The sequence below is a fragment of the Mustela erminea genome, chromosome 3 (assembly GCF_009829155.1).
Source record: "Mustela erminea isolate mMusErm1 chromosome 3, mMusErm1.Pri, whole genome shotgun sequence".
In the NCBI taxonomy this organism is placed as follows: domain Eukaryota; kingdom Metazoa; phylum Chordata; class Mammalia; order Carnivora; family Mustelidae; genus Mustela; species Mustela erminea.
The window spans coordinates 102056451-102075105 of NC_045616.1; the positions used below are offsets into that span (position 1 = coordinate 102056451).

At 48.3% G+C, this 18655-nt stretch overlaps 1 long non-coding RNA gene across 1 annotated transcript in view; it reads right to left on the bottom strand.

Annotated features, from left to right (window-relative positions):
* Positions 1–2924: 2924 nt before the first annotated feature.
* The window catches only part of LOC116585510, an 83674-nt gene continuing 67943 nt past the window's right edge, over positions 2925–18655 (bottom strand). Inside the window, exons 2-3 of the long non-coding RNA XR_004283673.1 lie at positions 6181–6409; positions 2925–5387 (exon numbers count right to left, since the gene is read on the bottom strand). This is a non-coding gene — a long non-coding RNA (uncharacterized LOC116585510). The remainder of the gene's footprint in view (positions 5388–6180; positions 6410–18655) is intronic.

Below are 18655 nucleotides of genomic sequence, written 5' to 3' on the forward strand. Positions count from 1 at the left end.
GGGAGGGGAAGGGTTAAATCACAGCAAGATGAAGATATTCCTGGGATCCTAAGTGTGGAATGGGGAGACCAAGGCAGCCTGGAACTTGAGCACAGGAAAAAGGACCGGGGAGAAGGAAAGAGGCAGGCCAAGGAAGGGACAGGTCAATTGCTAAACTTAATAAAAATTTGCATGCTGAGCCCTGCACTAGACCTTGGGGATAGAGAGATCAATGAGGCAGGGCTCCTGGTTCCACAAGTTCACAAGCAAGCTCAGAAGCAGGCTTATAGGAAGATGGCAAAGACTGTAGAGGAAGCCAAGTTCTGTGGCTCGATTTGTCTAGCAAGAGTCTGTGGGAGCACCAGAGCAACCTCCCTAGCCCAGGGACATGGAGAAGGCTTTCTAGAGAAAGTGACACTGGAGCTGGGCCTTAAAAAATTACTAGGAGTTTGCCAGCTAGAGATTGTGGAACTCTCTTAACTCCATTATTCCCTCTTATTGAGACTGACTACACTGTAGTTACTTAGCCAATGTCTATCCTTTCTGCTGAGCTCCATAGTCGCGGGTACTCTGTCTGTCTGGTTCACTGAGTTTTCTCCTGTTCCAAAAAGAGTGTCTGGCATACAGTAGGTGCTCAATAATGTGTGTATGTGTGTGTGTGTGTGTGTGTGTGTGTGTACATGAGAGAGGAGCTTGTGCAAAGGCTCAGTGGAAGGTGCACATACAGACAGCAGTACAAACTGGTTTGGGATAAGATGGATAGGGCAGGCAGAGCACAGGGCAGAAATGACCCTGACTGCCCATCTGAGTAGTTTGGCTTTTATCCTCTGAATGGGGAAGGACATAATCAAATTTGCACTCACTCCTTTATTGACAAATATCAACCACCTACTATGTGCCAAGTATTGCATTAGACCCTAGGGGACATCATGAGAGCAAGACCAACTCCTTCCCCGTGTAAAGCCTACATTTTCCTGGGAAACCAGAGAGCAAACTTGTGAGCCGTTAAGAAAGAATATCTTTTCAGCTAGTGATGAAGTACTAGGTAGAAAAATTTAATTGAGTAAGGGGTCAGAAAGCGATGAGAAAGGGAAGGCTCAGGGCAGATGGGGAGTGTGTCTGTGTATAAAATTGTGTTCAGCTGCGTGCAGCAGAAAACCTGACTCACAGTAGCCTAACATATAGGAATCTATTTATATCTTGCAACAGGAAGTCCAAGAGGTAAGCAGTTCAGGGCTGGATGGCAAATTGGTGGTGATGTCAAGAAACACGTTTGTCCATTCGTCCATCTTCCTGTTCTAAATCCTTAGCATTATCTCTGATGCTTTAACTTTTTTTTTTTTTAATGGGAAGGAATGTATGCATTTCATATTTATTTAAAGGTGCATAAATAAAGTAACTTAAGTTGATGCCTCACTGACATGGAAATTACTTCGTCCAAAAAAAATTTGGGGAAGTCTGATGCTCACAAAGATGACTGGTATGAGTTTTCTGGGGTGTAAAATAAAGAAAAGGACCAAAGCCAGATCTGGGTTGATGTGATACAGGATTGTACACCCCCAGTGGGTGGGTGTGGCTGTTGGTGTGCGTGCAGAGTCTTCGATTCCTATACTAGACTCCTTCCAGTACAAACAGGTATTCAGAGCAAGAAATGTCCATGAAGAAAATAACCCTTGCCTCTTCCCACCTACCACAAAGAAATTTGGAAAGATTTTAGGATGAGTATCAGGCTTCCAAAATTTCATTGAATGGGAGATGCAGGACAAGCTGATTGCAGCTGGTACTGGGCTTATAAAGGGATCACTCTGGGACAGTAGGAAGATGGACTTGGGGACAAAAGTCTGGAAGCTCTAGTTCTGGGAGAAAAGGAGAAGCCTGGATTAGGGTGGGTGATAGGGATGGAAAAGAGAGAGCAGCTGTGACACCTATGGAAGGGGGTGCAGAAGGGGAGACAGTTAATGTAGAGCTGAATGAAGGGTCTCACTGAGGTGAGCGGACCCAAATGCTGCTGGGACTGGTGGGCCAGTCCCAAGTCACCAACAATGTTGGCCTCTCCCACTGGAGAGTTGCTATTTAAGAGGCAAATCTCAAGATCGTTTTGTAGAGTTTTCTGGATGCTAAGAGGTTCCGAAAGTCAGCCTGCCCTTCTTTCACTGGGTACCGGGCATTCATTAGTGTCTTGGTGGCCAGTGATCAGCCCATTAAAAAACAAAAACATGACAGCAGAACTTTGCGGACTTTGGGAATGTGGACCAAATAACCTAGCCCTTGGACCCTAGGCACTGGGCACTTGAGTTGGTCACTGACTGGGGGAAATTCTATGGAGAGGTGGTAACTCTATTCCAAACAACTTGGGGCCATGACTGTCATCTCCTTAACAAGGAAGGGAGGTTGACTGGCTTCAGAAAAGTCCCTTTCCAATAAATTATGGATTGTATTTGTTTGTCTTTAAAGTAGGCAGCTAAAATGGTTTCAGGGCATCAAATATTCTAGCTTTCCTGGGCGAGGCACTAAATGGTACTGGGGAACAAAACAGACAAAATCTCTCCCTCCAGGGAACTCTGACAGGAGAAGGTACCCAAAATCCCCAATAAACAAGTAGTCTATATAAACCAGTTGTTTCCTTTTGTTTTTCAATGTTAAGCAGGGTTCTGAAAACAACTTGGAGCCAAATACATCCTTCATTAAGTAATTTACTTACAAGTCATGCTGTTTTCTTCTTCAACTATGCAGTCAAAAGGAGATCTAGTGGGGTGACTGGGTAGCTCAGTGGGTTAAACCTCTGCCTTCAGCTCAGGTCATGATCTCAAGGTCCTGGGATCTAGTACCACATGGGGCTCTCTGCTCAGCGGGGAACCTGCTTCCCCCTCTCTCTCTGTCTGCCTCTCTGTCTACTTGTGATCTCTGTCTGTCAAATAAATAAATAAAATCTTTAAATTAAAAAAAAAAAAAAGGAGATTTGGTTCAAACATGGTCAGTCAATCAACACTATTGCCTATGCAAAGTTCTTGGTACCTGTTGCTTCCACGTTTTTCATTCTAGCATTTGGGAGTATTAAAAATGGGAGCATTGAAGCCCCGAAGGTGAATGTCCAAAGATCAGCCAATTGAAAAACAAGACAAACAAGGCCCAGGTATCCAATCATGGGCTCCACATGAGAGGATGCACATTTCCATCAGCTGATCATAAGTCTATCCGTTCTCTGCTCCGAGCCAAGCTGGTGGTCCGTGGGTGGATATGCCTATGTGTCTGGAAAGAGATTTGGTGTATAGCTCTTGGTAGGTGATAAAGCATCTTCACATTTATCTCTCTATATACTCTACATAAAGTTGTACATGTAGCAAGTAAAGTTACAGGACATCCAGTTAAATTTGAATGCAATATTTGGGACATAATTATATTATGAGAAAATCATCTATCTGAAATTCAAATTTTAACTGGATGGTAAATTTAGTTCAGTTTGGTGCATTTGGGCTGCTGTAACAAATTCCCATAGCCTAGCTTAAAAACAAATTTTAATTCTCATAATTCTGGAGGCTGGGAAGTCCCAGATCTAGGCGCCAGCAGATTCGGTGTCTGGTGAGAGCCCTCTTTCTGGTTCACAGATGGCTGCCTTTTCTCTGGGTCCTTCCATGGTGGAGTCACCATGACCTAAGACCTCCCTATGCCTCCACCTTCTACTGCCATCACACTGGGCGTTAGGACTGAACACGTGAATTTGGGTGGAACACAGTCCACAGCATGGGACATTCTGCACCTTATCTGGAAATCCTAGCTATTACCCTCAGAGGTGGGCATAACCCTCCATTTGGCCACTGAGGCTCAGCAAGTAAATTTTTTAAGGTCAACAGACCAAGAGCATGTCAGAACTGGGAACTTCCCCTTCGCTGGTCCCTGCTTCCCCCCTGTGTGGCATCTCTAAGGCATCAAGGATATGCTGGGGCAGAGGAGGAGGATCTCAGGGCTAGAGGGGAGGCCGTGGAGGGAGCCACCACCATGATTAGCAGAAGACCCCGGTCTTCCCATTAGCGATCAGAGGAGGGAGGGTTTCCACTCTTGGTTGCAACATGTTTTCGGTTTTAGTGTACTGTACCCGGGCCCCGGGACCCCAGCCAACAAGACTGGAAAGGCAGGAAGCCATCTGGAGCGGCAAGCTGAGTCACGGGGCCTGGAGAAAAACAAGAACATCATGACAGCCGCGCAGGGGGTGGGGAGCAACCCCCCTCGAGGTGGAGATTGAGGTGGGTGCCGGAAATAGAAACTGCTCCCTCTGAAGCGCCTTTTAGAAGGCCCAAGATCACCATGCATCTGCAATTCAGTTCCTATTAAGCACCTACTGAATGCAGAGGTCTGAACGGTCTGTGAAAATGTCAGTAAATCAGGTGATATAACGGAAGTTTCTGGGTTTTGTTGTTGTTTCAAATCCCGGCCTCTCCTTTTCTCTGACTACCCATTTGCCTTTGGGCAGTTTACTTAAACTTTCTGACCCTGTTTCCTCTTTGGTAATAATAACTCTTATCTCCCTGAGATAGAGTGAGGATTTAAATGAAATCACATTTTTTAAAAAGTGTCTTGCAAAGGCCTGCCACACACTAGGTCGTCAACAAATGGTGTTATTATCAGAGAGACATAAAAAGATCTTCCTGTCAGGTGGGTGTGGGGATTAAATCAGAGAACCTATCTTCACTCTCCAAGAGCTCTGGACCGACGTCTGAGGGACAATTCAGCTCCTGGTAGAGACTCTTTTCTCCTCCGGCCCCGAGATCCTGAGGTGACTGGTTCTGGTTTCCCCGAGTGCGGGTGAGCGAAGCTCGGTCCACACACAGGGAAGGCTCACATGACGTCCGTTCATTCCATTCCACAAATATTTCCTTTATCGTTGTGCCTATTACCGGCTCAGCCTGTGCAGAGGTACAGAGGAACAAAATGAAGATAAACACTATTTTCTGTTGTTGTGTGCAGCGTCTGTTCTGTGCCAGGCACGAAACGAATGGCTTTATACGAATTCCCAGAACAACACTTTCGGGTCAGTACTATAATAATCTCAGTTTTGTGGATGGGGAAACTGAGGTCTGAAAGGATTAAAGAGGTTGTCCAAAGACACAAAGCGAGCAAGTACCAGAGACCAGGTTCCATCCCAGGCCCGATTCTCCCAAAGGTTCTGACTCAGACTGTGAACGAGTTCCTGGAGGGAGAAAATCCCTGATTCAATGCCACAGGACAGGTGCGTGGTCAGAGTTGTAGCAGTTCTGGGCTACTGAGGGCCTTCCTGGTGGGGAGCAGCGCTCGGCCTTGGGACAGGAGATGGAGCAGGGCACGGAGCAGGCAGGTGAGCAAAGGCACGGAGGAGTCGGCCAGGTAGAGGCAAGGTTCAAGCAAGAAGCCAGCTGGCCCATCCCAGGTGTGTTCTGGAGAGCAAAAGAAGAAACATCCAGGTCACAAGGTGTGTCTGGGCCAGGCTGTCATTAATTTCCAGAATGAGAAGTGCCTCGGCCTGGCTACAGTGACTTCTAGCCTTGGTGCCTTACCACCTGAAAGGATCGCTACACATCACAGGTTGGGCCTGGTCAGTAGGGCTCAAAGTGTAGCTATTGTTGGGAAGGAAAGAGGTTTTTGCTGATTAAGTGGGTATGACCTGTCTTGTCCAATGGCCTCAACCTTAGCTCACTCCTGGATGTGGAGATAAGGACATTCCCTTTGCCTTCAGAGGATTTTACCAAGACTAGCGCAACTATGGGTCATTAAAACAAATTTGGAGACAGTCAGACTTTTCCTCAAGTTAGTCTGGCAATCCATATCAAGAGGGTTAAAATCCATACCCTTGGATCCCAGGGTTTCACCAGCAGGAATTAATCCTAGGGAAACGACAGGGAGGTGTGTGAAGCCTCGCTGTGTATGTACAAGGATGGTTGCTGTAATATTACTTACAAACACACCAATGAGAAATGCCCCAACTAATCAATAACAGGGGCTTGGTTAAAAATGGTGATGTGTCCATATAATGGCGTACCGCACTGCCATTAAAGTCATTGTGGTCACATCATATTAAGTAAAAAAAATCAAGTTGCACAATATTGATCTAGGATGATCCCAGCTTGGAAGTGCATTAATCTAATCCATTCACTTATTGAATAGTTAAAGTGCTGTGTGCCGGGCAATATTCTGGGCACAGTGATACAGAAGGGAACGAGGTCAGCGTACCATGTGGGGCGAAGTCAGAAAACCAACAAGATGGTTACCAGCAGTAGGGCGATGCCATGGAAAGGACGTAGGATGGGCTGGTTTAGACGGAGTGACGGAGTGACGAGGAGAGAATGACCCATGGCCGTGACATTCCGATCTTGACCTGCATGTTGCAAAACATCCATTCATGAGGATCCAGGAAAGAGCATTTCAGGCAAAGGGACAAAGGCCTTGAGGGGTGACGCAACTGCAGTTTGAGAGAGAAATAAATAAAGGCAGAGACACAGTGTGCAAATGGAAAGAGGTGAGGTGGGAGGGACGCAGGCGCAGGCCACACGACACAGGGATGAAAGCCCAGGTTGGGTGTTTATACGGAGTCTGGATTTTACTTCAATGGCAGGTGGAAACTACGGGATTTTAAGTCAGGCAGTGATTATACTTACATTTATTTCATATTTAGGAACCAGAAGGAAATACACCAATGGGTTAATAGAGATCACCAATGGGTAGGGGAGGGTCATGAATGATTTGTATTTGTTTCTGTGTTTCCAAACTTTGGTAATTAGAAAAAAAACCAGTGTATTTCTATTTTAAGGTAACTTGCAAGGGAGACACGTAAACCAACGGTGACACTAATGTGGAGCTTCAAGGTGAAAAGTCTTTCACCTACACACCCTTGTTGGACTTTCCCAATAATCCTGTGAGTGGAGTCAGGTCATTGGAATTAGCTCTGCTTGGCAGGTGAGGGAGCTGAGGCTGGGAGGGGCAAAGAGGTACAACTGAGGCCAGATTGAAGGTTCTGGAAGCCTTGCCCAGGCTTCCCGATTTTGCCACAGAGCAGGGTGTGCGGGCTGGTCTGGCTTAGATTTAACCAGAAATCCAGAGGTCCCAGGGAGAGGTGCATAGGATGACTCCCCGCCCTGGGGGAGAGCAGGGATGGACCCACAGCCCCCAGAGAGCACATGTGTGCTGGAAGAGGGGCCTTCCCCACAGGACAGAGGCTCCATAAGCATTTGTTGAATTAACAAAATAACTTGCTTTCGGGAAAACGCCACTCTTGGGAGGTGGGTTACCTGACTTGACAATTCGGTAGCTGTGTGATCTTAGACCTGAGTCCTCCTCTGTAAAATGGAGATGAAGTTTAGGGCCGCCCACCTCCAGGAAACATTAACAGGGGCATGCGCAGAGTCAGACGCCCTGGACTCGAATCTCCGCCTACCTCGTGCTCACTGTGACCTTGCAGAGTTCCTGTTTTCTCATCGGTAAAGTAGGGATGATTATACCTGCGCGAGGGCTGGCGAATGGGCCGACAGGCGACCGGGAACATATGAAGAGCTTAGCGCGGGGTGCCCGCACGCGGCGGCTGCTTCTGCCTCTCCACCACTGTTCCTGCCTGTTACCACCCCTTCAGAAGTTCTCTGTAGGAAAAATACACAAATTCCCTGCCCATCTCGCCCTTGAAGGAGGAGACCCCTTACCCACGAGGATGGTCCTCTGCCGAGTTAAACAGACCCACTCTCTCTCATCTCAGGTTTCTGTCTGTTCAAAGGCTCGTGAAGAGCTTCCAGGGTCTGTTTCTAATTCCGTGAAGGAGCCACCTTTTAAATCTTAAGCTTGCCGTTTGCTCCGGCGGGCGCCCCTAGAGTCACCGCGCCTCCCCTCCGCTCCCCACCCCAGTGTGCAAGCGGCAATCATGCGAGGACGACCTGGCGCGAGGACCACCGATCCTGGAGCGGTTCGCTGCATGCCACTTGGCCTCGTCTCTCCCTCATTATTTTTCTTTAACTTGTCTCACATTTAAAACTTAAATACATTTGTTCAAAAGGGAAATGTACTCATTACCATAAATGGAAGGCCAATACCACCTGCCAGAAAAAGAAGCTATCCATAAAAAGAAATACCCTGGAAAATAAAGCAATATTACTGAACTCTGGGGGAACAGGGGTGCCCATTGAAGACTCTAGGCTAGAGGGCTGTTTGATTTCCATTTAAAAGGGCGATCTGGAGAGGTGTTAAAGTTTCAGAGAGGTGCTAAAGACCTGTTAGTACCAGAGTGAGATTGCCTTCTTGGTGTGATAAGGACAGAAAGAGAATTCAAAGAGGAAAAATGCTCAAACCTCTTGATTTAATGTTTTTATTTCGTTGTGTGTTCACCTTCTAGAACTTTCTCCTGTCTGCCAGGAGGAGCAAGGGGCCCCCTTTTACATGATTCAGTTCTTTATTGAGAAAAGCTAAGGAGGGAGCCGCCCACCCTCGGCTTCTCACTTACTAGGTCGTTTTAGGAACAGTCCTTCTCTCTGAATCGAGGGAGGTGAATCAGAGAAATGTTCTTCTCAGAGGATCACCAGGTCCTCAAAGTCTGGGAAGCCTCTTCCGAAAAGGGCTCCTGGCTGTGCATGGATGTCCTCTCACCTACTGGTTGGACAGGGGTGACGTCTCCCGGGAGGACAGCTTCGTGGCATGGTTTGGGTTGCTGGATCTCTGCAAGGAGCAAAGCTGTGGGATTCATCGCACATCCGCAAATAAATTCACGTTTCCTGGGGGTGGATTTTCTGTTTGTTGAGTTGAGCAGATGGCTGTGCTTGAGTTGAAAAAGGAGGTAGCCAAAACCGCTCTGTGCCTAGCCTAGACCCTAGGAAGAAAACGAGCAAACAACTCACGTGGACTTCAGGCTCCGTCCCCCTGCTAGGCAGCGCCTGCAGATGCTTCCTTTAACAGTGGCTGGTGGACAGCCGCTGAGGCATCATTCCTAAATTATGCTGTTTTCGTATGTCCTTCCTGCTTCTCCACCAGCCAGGATCTGCTACACCTGCACGGCATCCAGATTTCTCAGTCCAGCAGCATTCGAGGCCCCCTCTTCAGTCTAGTTCCAACTTACATTTCCAGTCCTGGCTGCTGGGACACCCTTTCCTGAATCCCCCGCTTCTGACAAGCTGGTTACCGGGCACAGTCGGTGTGAAGAAATGCAGAATGAAAGAGTATGCCTTTGGCTGGGCTGCTCTACAGTTCATTTCAATATATATGTCTTGAATGTCAGGGACAAATGGTGCTCGAAGGCTTCTTCTATGCCAAGCCCTGGTAGGGTGGCCGCTGTCTTGATTTGCTGGGCATTTTCCTGGTTTTAGCACAGGCAGTCCCTGTCCCAGGAAACATCCCGGGGGACAAAGGCAAACCGGGAAGGTTGGTCACCTTACTGGGTAGGTTCCCTATACTCCATCTTCGTGGGCCTTCGGCATGGTGGGGGAGGACGGCATTAAGCAAATGATCCCACAAAGAAATGGGTAGTTACAAACCAGGGTGAGTGTAAAGCCAGAAGCCAGCTCTGAGCTGAGTGCTGCGAGGAAAAGCCTTCTCCCCACCCTGGAGAAGCTCCTGGTTGCTAGGAGATAGAGGGACATACAGCTTATTTAATATAAAGTGGTGAGTGCCGTGAATCAGAAATTGACACTCTCTTTTCCCTGTCCACATTGCACGATTTGTATTTTAATTGGGATTTCAAGCATCGGAAATCCACTGTGGTGAACTAAATGGATATATATTGAAAGGGTGTTAGAAGGAAAAACAGAAATGAGGCTTTGGAAGAGAGAGAGAAAAACAGGTTGTTGAGAGAGCAGAAAATAATGACAGAACAAAAGAACTTTCCTTGTTCCGTTTTCATTAGAAAAATGGACTCTAGCCATTCTCTGCCTTTGGGCTTCTCTGCCCAGTATTCTAATTCCAGGAAGAAAGAATCTGATAGCCAAGCTTGGGTCTCATGCCAAGCCCTTGGCTAGACCAGGGGGCCACAGTGATTAGAAATTCCACGAAAATTGTGTGCTGTGCGGCTGGCGGGGGGTTCGGGGGTGGGGCAGGATATTGCTGATGGAAGACAGAAGGGCTGGAATGCTTGGAAGGTGAAGGCTTCCCTTGTCTGTATCTCCTCTTCAAGAGGGCGCTCAGACCTCCGGCACTGCAGTCACTACCCTCAGAGACCCTATCTGCTTGCCTTCCGACCGGAATATCCTGTGTTACCATGGACAGCCCCATGCTGACAGCTGCCTTCCCGGACTCAAGTGTCTCATCCAGCTGCCCCGCCCCAGTTGTGATCACCTTGGGCCATGCACCATAACTTTGGACACAGCTGGTACAATGCCTGGCACAGACAAGAAACTCTGTAAGTGTGTAAGTGTGCTGAGTGGTTTTTAGAGAGTTTTCAAGAGCTGTGACAGCCCTGCCACCCCTATCCTGGCCCCCTGCCCTCCAGCCAAACCGATCTTCTTCCTGTTTCTCAAAGGCTCAGCCCGCCTTGCTTTCCCTTCCACCCACGGCGCTTGCCTTGCTGATCTCATGACTCAGGGATTCGCAACTCGGGTGATTTCACCATTCAGGGACATTTGGCAGGGTCACAGTAGAGAGGGGCTACTACTGGCATCTCGTGGGTGGAGGCCAGAGATGCTGCCCAGCAGCCGATTGTGCCCAGAACAGGCCCCTTAACAACGACCAGGCCCACAATCTCTGCGGTGCTGAGGCCGAGAAACCCCATGCCACTGCTGAATGACCCCATGCCACTGCTGAATGACCCCATGCCACTGCTGAATGACCCCATCTCTGCTCAGAGGCCTGGGCTCCAGGAGACCTGCCCTGACCATCACCCATTTCTCCCTCTCATGCCCCTCCTTGTATTTTCTTTGCAGCATTTTACCACCACCTACAACGATCGCATCTGTTGTGCTTGTACTAGACATTCAGCCCTCTGAGAGAGGACCCCGGTGGGCTTTGTTCTCTGTTGGCCGCTCAGCAGGGAGAGCAGAGTGGCACACTATGGGCTGCTCAGGAAAAGTATTTCGAATGAATGTTTCATAAAGGAGAGTGCCCTCGACACCTCGAATATCAGAGGTCAGAAAGCCCAGCTGGGAAGCCTGGCTCCTCTCAGGCTGGCCATCTCCATTGTGACTGTTTCCCCAACCAGTTCAATTCAGCCTCTGCTGTTTGCAGCTGCAGGGTCATCAGCAAACTTCTTAAGCCTTCTGGGCCTCCATTTCTGCATCTGTAAAGTGGGGCTGTTATTATTAGCCCCTTCCTTGCAGAGATGTAATCATGTGAAATGAATGAATCCAAAAAACCTTAAGGAAGTGTCTGACTCAGAAGAGCCTCGATCAATGTCATCTACCATCACCATCACCACCATGATTTGGCTGGGGTAGGAGTGAAGATGACAGAATGGGCTCTGGGGTCCTACCAGAAGATTAGGGGATTAATACCATTTGCAAGGCCAACGCTATCCCCGTTTGGTTTTGCCAACCTCTCGATCCATCCGTAAAATAAACCGGATGAAGCCTTTATCCATCTCTTGTTTTGAGAAGGAGGCTAGCAGGGAACGCGGATTTAATGTGGCAGATGGTGCTGTCCTTGAATTATGAAACCAAAGGAGGAAATTAAAGTGCTCGGTTGCAACAGCTATGGGCCAGCCAGGGTAGAGGCCAAGGGGTGAGGCATCAAGGAGGACAGAGGGTGTGTTTTATCGACCAGGCAATGGCTATTCTTGAGGGCAGCGGGAGTCCTAGAATAATATAATTTTATAGCCTGAAATAATTTTAGGCCACCCCCTTCATTTTATATAGGCAAACGAGGCCCAGAGAGGGAAAGTAACCCCCAATGTCACACAGTGAGTGGCAGAACAATCCACACTGGGATTCCTTGAACAGGGTTCTTTAATGGCTCCAGGCCACAGCCAGCGGCAAACCCTGTTCCACGGCATCCTGCCTTTGGGCTCCTCTGCTCTGCACCCATGGCCCCTCTCAGCATCTCAGGGCGAATATGAGTCAGAGCCCTGGAGCCATTCGAGCTGGTTCTGCAACAAACAGGAGCCAGTTTCATACCTCCTGGAAACTCAGTTACCTTGTCTGTCAAATGGGAATAATCATAAGTGGTCACTGTGAGAATCTGATGGATGACTATCACGGACAATATTTAGCCTGGGCATTGGTACAAAGGAAATGCTCAATAAAATATAAGTACCTATTGTGGAGCCAGAAGAGACTTCAGGTTCTAATGGTTCCCTGAGGTTGTGAGCCCCTCAGAGGGCGTGCCCTGGGTATTTATGGGACATCTTTTGCGCTCTGCACCTTGCAGAGCAACTGACACCTACTGAGGACCCCTGTAAATGGTCGTGGCCAGCGACAGGCTCCTCCAGGGAGGCCCATGTCTCAGTCGGCACCACGACGAAGCCCAGGGACTGCCGCCAGCAATGCATGCGACTTTTTGTCCCTCCTTTAGACTTTAATCCTAAAGGGATAAAGCAGCCCTTGCATCCAACGGTGAGCTGGCCTCAGTGATGAGGGCTGTGTTTGTTTTACCAGGCCTTTAGTGCAGCCAACGCCTTTCCCCAACTAGGCTTTGGGCTATTTGCATTTAAATTGGTTTTCTCTCATTATAGAAATCTCTTAGGTCAGCTGGAGTTTCCATTTTCCTCAGAATAGGTTTGGAAGCTCCATTTCTGCTCCAGGGTCCCTTATGCCCTCCTCCCTCCCGCTGACAGTGAGATGTGGTCACAGATCCTCCTCTCGTCAGCCTGAGAAAGTCGCCCCAATCCCTCACAAGTTTGGCATGTTTCTCACAGGAGAAGGTAGGGGTGAAAGGCGGGTGGGGTGGGGTGGGGTGGGTGAGGGGCAGGAGGGTTCTGGCCCCTGTAACTGTAGGAAGGGGGCCCCGTGGTGGTTCAGCTTCAGGACCTAGGTCTCGTTTTCTCATTTATTGGAAAAAAAAAAAATCAACTAAGGCCAGTGCTGGGCGCTTGGAATACAGATAATAAGACATACTTGCTGCCCTCCAGGAGCTCCCTGTCTAGTAAAGGAGAGAGGAAAGCAAAATAATCTTTTAAAATCATAATACAGTCAAATAATAGTCTTAATAAGGATCAGAATCGATGTGAGCCTGAGAAGCAGCTTTCAGCGAGTGCTCATCAAAACCACAGCCACACACACGTGCGTATACACACGTGCTCCCACACACACATGCACTACCTCAAAAATGTTTACAGCACTTGCCATGTTGCTGGTAGCTTTCTAAGCTATGTATACAATTTATACACATATCTTAATATATTCATTGAATCTTCATGACAAGCCGTGAAGAAAGTTCTATCATTATCATGATTTTTCAGGTGAAGAAACTGAGGCACAGCGATTAAATCACTTGCCTAAGGTCATTGCTAATAAAATGGAGAGCCAGACTTGACCCCAGGCAGTGTGGCACCAGAGCCTCTGTTACTCATCCTACGCTATGACAGCACCTGACTGAGGGCAGTGCACTCCTGTGTTTTCTAGACTAGTGCCTCTTTCAAACTGGTCAAGCTCCACCACCCTTGATTTCCCGACCCATGCATACGCCGTGAACTGTAGTGTGTGAAGACGTTTGAGAGGCTTGTGGTGGACCTGACAGAAGACTAGGAAGTTTTCCAATGAATAGAAGAAGGAATAAAGTATTTGATGAAGGACAAGACTGTGCCAGTCCCCAAAGTATGAACAGCATGGAGGTCTAGGTCAGGGGTACTCCAAGTTGTATGACAGTGCTCTGCTGCGAGGTAGGCTGAGTAGGTGCTGAGGCGTGGGCCTGGGGGACTGGCAAAGACCAGACCATGACTATTATGCGCATGGGCTCTGTCATGAGGATGAGGGGAGCTATGGAGGGGTTGAGCAGGAGAGGGACACATCCTGTTAGAAAGCTCACTCCGGCTCTAGGGTGAAGGACTACCTGGATAGGGAAGTGAGGAGAATGTACAATCAATAGGTATAACCAGAAGGTGTAAGAGCTGTAACTGAATGGGTATAATCCATAAGGTCATGTGGCTTTTTTCCCTGATGTTCCCTGTGTGTGTCGTGGAGCTGTAGCTACCCAGAGAAGACATCTTTATGTCTTCTAATTCACCCAGACATCTTAGAGGCTAGTGGTGGCCCTGGTGTGTGATAGTCAAGAGGGGTGGAGACAGAGCTAAACTAAAGCAGTGGACTTTGAGAAAGAGATGAGGGGGAAACATATGAGATATAATGAAGCAGATAATCTGGTCTCGGTGAGCAACCTGATGTCAGGGCTGAGGGAGAGTGAGGAGATGGGATGATGCTCAGGTTACTGATTTAGCTCCACCAGATTATTTTTTAAATCCTGTTTCAATGGACTACCAGGTGTTGCCAAATTTTCCCTGCAAAGGTCCAGAGAGAAAACATTTTAGACTTTGCAAACCTTACAGTCTCTATTATAATTACTCAATTCTGCCATTAGAGTTCAAAAGCAGCCATTGACAAGATGTAAATGAACGGGCATGGCTGTGTTCCAATAAAACTTTATTTACAAAAACAGGTTGTGGGCCAGATTCGGCTTGAGGGATGTCATTTGTTGACCCCTGCTCTCCACCATGAGGTGGCCCATGTGCCAAGTTGATTGCCAACTAGGAGAGTCAGGTGGCTGCTAAGTGAGAGAAAGGCTCACACTGAAAGGCTCACACCTCATCAGGCAGATAGATGAATGTCTCTCCTCAAATGATGCCCACCTGACCATAAAAAGACTCATCTGAAATTGCAGAGTAGTTCCAACATCTTGTCCTGGTTGCCCAGCTCTGCAGAATGGAGGCAGAAGTTTGACTCCAAATGCTCAGTCTCTGTTCCAGACACAGCGGAGGTCCTGGTCTTTTGTTTCCATTGGGTACAAGTATAATACAGTAGGAACACTAGCCCACCTTCTCCGAACACTCACTCTCCACCAGGCACTGGGTTAAGGGCTTTACCTGAGCGATCTTTTTTAATGCTGACAAAACCCTGGTGTGGCAGCCGTGTATTATGATGTAACCTCATTTTACAGATGAGGAGACTGAGGTACAAAGAGGCTCAGTACCTCCGGGGCTTGGAATCAGGCAGTCCAATTCCAGATGCTGGGCCTCCAGCCACCCTCCAAAACTGATGCTGCGGGCTCACGTGGACGTCCATGGTCACTGCAGCAAACCCACACATCCGCCCCAAAACACAGGCTGAGATGGGGCAAACACTTGGGCATCTTTTGTCCTCTGGCCTGTGTGGCACCGTGATTGGAGACAGCAGTCCAGAGGAGATAAGCCCATCTGTTTCAAAAGCAAAACCCAAACAAAATCAACAGACACATCTTTCTAGATCTCTGTTATTGGACAAAATGGTTGTCAGAAGAGGGTCCAGATGAAACGAACACACTGCTGTCTGAAGGTATTGCATCTGAGGGAGGAGGGGGAGGAGACAGCTAATGTCCATGTGCTTGCTTTGCAGTCACTTAGGGCTCTGCAGTCCCCGTCCCTGCCTACTAGAGGGCACTGGATGGGGGGGAGTCAGGTGCAGAGAAGAACTTTCAAGCACCCTGGACGTCATGCATGGTGGAGTGAATGCACAGTGGACTGGGGGCACAGGGCAGGGACTTAGCCTGGGCAGAGGCACCTGGAGCCCAGCCCAGGTGATCTGGGGTTAGAGTGGCGGTGAGGAACATTCCAGGAGAGGGAAAGGCATCTTTCAAGGCAAGGGGGATTGAGGCTGGAGTGAGGAGATCATGTAGAAGAGATGACTTCCTGGGGAAGTCAGCCCCTAGCAGTTAGCTCTGGGCTGGAGGCTGTCTTGTTCTTAGCCTTTTGTGAAACCAGAATGGTCTCTCAGCTCTAGATGAAACGCAGAGCGCTTGCCAAGAATATGGTGATGCCAAGAACACTCTACTGACACTGCATCTTGAAATAGTAAAAATAAATAATAGTAAATCACTTCCATCACGCTGTCCGTGTCACCCTGCACTTCCAAAGGCTGTATCCTGCTTATTATACTCACTGAAAGTTTGAAAGTAGACAAATACTAATACTGCTATCACACTTGTTGTATTATTAAAAATATTAAGAGCTCTCATTTTGGGGGCCCTCGTGGTGGCCAGCCATGCGCGAAGTGCCTTATATATAATATCCTATTTAGTAGGGAAGCAATCTGAGGCTCCAAGAGGTATAGGAACTTGCTCTAGGTCACACACTGGGAAAAGAAGGGAGCCAGGGCCCAAACCCAGAGTTCCTTATGTCTGAGGCCCGAGTCCTCCTGGGGGGTCTCTCTGCCTTGACATCATTGCCATTGAAGGACTTTGTGGATTTCTGAGAACGTTTTCATCTGTTATTATATTTGTCCCTCCAAGAACTTTCTGAATTTAGCAGAAAATGAACCGTGGCTCAGAGAGGTAAAGTGTCCTCTCCAAGGTCACACAGCTTTTGAAAGGTCCCACTGAAGATTTGAGCCAAGGTCTTTCCATTTTAAAGCCAAGGCTCTATCTCTTTTACCATGACTTCCAGAACGTCCACGGCAAAGAAACAGACAGCTAATGTTCCATCCCTGGTATGATTCTTTAAAAAAAGAAAGAAAGAAACCCAAAACTCGTGTTCTCTTAATCTCTGCATTGGCAGGTATTCATCAGGCAATCAAAAGACAAATACCTAAGAGAGCAGGACACGCAGATCACAGCCAAAATGACATCATAAGGAGCAGACTGTGCCAAGCAAATCTAATTTCCTCTGACAGAGTGGCAGGCTGCGAGATAAGGGGAAAGTCACTGCCATTGCCGTGTCCCCAATTCTGAAGGACAAGTTAGATCGGCTCCACAGAAACAACTGGGGGGGGGGGGGGTGGGGGAAGGGAACACGGCACACAGCACCCCCCACCGAGGCATGCACACATGCACTCATGAACACTGACACACACACACACATAGAGCCACACAGACACACAAAGACAGATCAACACGGGAAGACGGATACCAAAAAGCACTCACACGTGCAAATACACCCACATGTCTCCAAAGACACACAAGCGGGTTGAGAGACACACACACAAATCCATACACATACATACACACAAATCTACCCATACACCCCCAACTCAGACACACACACAGGGTCACTAGCCCGGACACACACACGGCTGGAGACAAATATAAATACAGAGCTATATAGACACACAGAGCAACACACACAAATACACAGACATACATACAGGCACAGCTGCCTGCCTCCCCTCCACAGGCAAAAGACATACGGATACACACACGGGGACAGAGATACATGCACAGAAATACGCACGGATACACGCATCTGCTCACGGACATGCGTGCGCGCACACACACATACACACACACACACACACACCAAGATACATCCAGCAACCCTCGGCAGCAGGAGGTGCTGACTTTTCTCAAATCCTCTCCTCTGTACCCTGAAATTACATCTTTCCCAAATTGGAGACTGAAAATTGAATACCTCGGTGTCTGTGGATTTTCTCAGCTCTGCCTGGCTGGATGTCTTCATCCAAAAGCTTGGAACACACCCTGACAACTGTGTATTGTTGAGAAAGCCTGGATGTTGGACTCGGGCTGGGGTGGGTGCCAGCTGAGGCTCTCCCACTCACTAGGTGTGGGGACCTGGGCCAGTCTCACATTTCTGGGCTTCCCTTTTCCCATCTACAGGGGGATTGACAATCCTGGTGATGAGCCCGTTGGACTGGAACCCCTCAACCTTCTGGCATTGAGCAAGAACCCATCCATGCTGCACATTTTAGTCCTGTGAATGTTCGTCTTCCTCTCCAGGCAAGAGGACACCTTAAGGGCAGGGGTCTCTCGCCTGCGGCCTCCTTAGTCTGTCCTCTAGGATGCAGCAGTGTCTGCCAGGCACATAGTAGGCGCTCAGCGAATATTCAGGAAATGAGTCAATATAAGTCAGTATCCTTAGTGTCTAGCATGGGCCTGGCACGAAGTAAGTGCTCCCTCACAATTCAAGTGTGTTGAGAAAAGTAAGACATGAAAATGTCATCACAACCACTAACTACATGCCCTAGCTGGGTCACTTCATTCCCTCCTCGCCGTGAACCTTCATCCCATCCTCTCTGTTTGTAGATGAGGAAACAGAGATCCAGGGAAGTTAAATAATTTCCCCAAGGTTACTTCCTGGGGTGGCAATTCAAAAAGGAGTATGACTGCTAAAGGCACGCTCAGAACCCCACTGCTGTAGACTTCATGCATATTTTCCACCAGTGACACAAGTCACCTGATGACTCCTACAGCCAACCTCGCCTTCTCTCGGTGCGGAGTGACTCTTTAAGACTGAATCACATTTTATCTTCCGTCCTGGGTTGACTTCTCAGCCTCCAGCCTCCATTGAGAGCACCTTGCGTAAGCCCACAGGGTTGCATTTTCCGCCTACAAATTCCAAAAGCTCTGATGTCTGCATTTCCCCTTGCTCCCTCCCAATAACATCCACCCATCCATCCATTTATCTCCCTGATCACCTGACCATTTTCCATTTGAAGCCATTCTGCCCCCAGATGTTTTTCTTCTGTGTCCGCGTAAACCACCCAGCCCCATCCTGAATTCGTCCAATCTTGCATTGGTACAATTTCCTGGGTTTTAAAAACCAACCTAGGGGTGCCTGGGTGGCTCAGATGGTTAAGTGCCTGACCCTTGCTATCAGCTTTGTCTTGATCTC